The sequence below is a fragment of the Amphimedon queenslandica genome, unplaced genomic scaffold (assembly GCF_000090795.2).
Source record: "Amphimedon queenslandica unplaced genomic scaffold, v1.1 AMPQUscaffold_6190_Cont21848, whole genome shotgun sequence".
In the NCBI taxonomy this organism is placed as follows: Eukaryota; Metazoa; Porifera; class Demospongiae; order Haplosclerida; family Niphatidae; genus Amphimedon; species Amphimedon queenslandica.
In genome coordinates this window covers 1-1,821 of record NW_003553515.1, presented here as the reverse complement: position 1 = coordinate 1,821, position 1,821 = coordinate 1, and the positions used below count along the sequence as shown (strand labels likewise).

The window sequence follows — 1,821 nt, the reverse complement described above, 5'->3', positions numbered from 1 at the left end:
ATTGTAACTATGCTGTATAGGGAGAGGGGAAGAGAGAGAGGGAGAGAGAGAGGGAGAGAGAGAGAGGGGGAGGGGGGGGAGAGAGAGAGAGAGAATCAAGTGATAAAGTAAATTTACAAAATGAAGAGTACATGTAAAGGAGAGAGTAAGAGAGGGAGAAAAGGAAAAAAAGAGGGAGGGAAAAATAACTAACCTGTACTTCACCAAATCGATAGTAGCACATTTTATACATGAGACAATTGAGGAGGACAGGGGAACCAGCAGAATCAACTCTGAACTCACCTTGTGGAGTGAAATACCTCGACTCCTAAAATAACCAAAAAATTTAAATAAAAACTAATTTATTGAATGTAAACGTACATGTATCTCATTGTAATAGCTACTAATAATTAATAATATTAATAATAGCTGAAGAGATCGAGATAACACATTACTATATCCCTCAATTGAAACTGACAGTTTACATTAAACAAAAGTACACCAGTGTTTGGGAATGAGGGAGGTAATAAATAAAACCAATCATTATTACAAATTATTAAATAATTGATCCCACTTTTAATTATTAATTGACCACACCCACCTTTATATTGTTAGGATGTTCTCCCTCAGCGATCCTCATCATCCATAGAAACTTGTTAATATCGTCCCCAGAGTACCCGATCATACCACCAAATATAACCAGCACATAGTCCACTCCTAGGTTCCTCATTATCTCGTACGCCTTCTCTTCAGTACTGCTCATCGCTTTACCTATCAATGATGCAATGATGTAATATGATGTCACTAAATGGGCCACACCCACAAATAAAAAATGAGACCATAATTAATGGGAGTATTCTTTTCAAGCTAAAAACTTTCACAAATAATTCAGTCAAAAATAAAGTGTGAATGTAAAAGTAAATTACATGCAAAATTTATGAAATTTTCACTATACAGTACTTATACAATCCTCACCGACTAGAGCAATATGCGAGTTATTCCAGGTATTATTATCAACTAGTGTTGTCTGGTTGGCAATTCCTGCTATCTGGTACCGACATCACAGTGGCATCATCAGGAGTGTTCTGATGTAGTCAGTAATAGGCCTCACAAAAATCATCAAGAATCAGACGTGTTCTAGATGTATATGTCAATAAATAATTAATAATTTAAGTCCAGTCATAATTATAATGTTTTCTTAGTGCTTTGATATATTGGGATTAGATTTTACTAATTTTACAACTTTTCTTTATTAAGAGAAACAAAATTAATGTGTGAAAACATTATTATTATTATTTACCCGTCAGGGTTACGAGATGCCAGTACTACAGGTGAGGAGTAGGCAGAGCTAGTCACCCAGGTACAATAATAGATATTAGAGTAAATGAAAGGGATTGGAAATGGGAGTGTGGGCGTAGGCAAACCTCCATTCATTTGTATTGTTGCTAAGTAAACAGAGGCGGGTTGGGATTTTTTGACAGATTTTGGAGCAAAAAACAGAAATTTTCTTGTTTTATTCTTGGATAACTCCAAGAGAATACAATTTATGCAAACAAAACTCACACACCATACTAACTAATTTTTATGCTTTTTATTACGGTAATATTTTTTGTTCAGTAAACAATGCGTGCGTTAGCAGCCGCGTCACTCTTTAACTAGAAATACCATCTTTTCCCCCTCTGATAGACTCATTTTGTTCTTGAGCTACGAACAACTATAACCATTTTAAAGAGCTCAAAATCTCCTGTGGAATGAGCTAACTTGCACATTGATACCATGAAGCTTGAGTGTTTTACCAATGATAAAGTGTCACAAAAACAGGCGACTTTGTGTACCTCTAAC

At 35.3% G+C, this 1,821-nt stretch overlaps 1 pseudogene; it reads right to left on the bottom strand.

Moving 5' to 3' along the window:
* Positions 1 to 6: 6 nt before the first annotated feature.
* Positions 7 to 1,413, bottom strand: LOC100633871 (dolichyl-diphosphooligosaccharide--protein glycosyltransferase subunit STT3B-like; annotated as a pseudogene).
* Between the last annotated feature and the right edge of the window lie 408 nt (positions 1,414 to 1,821).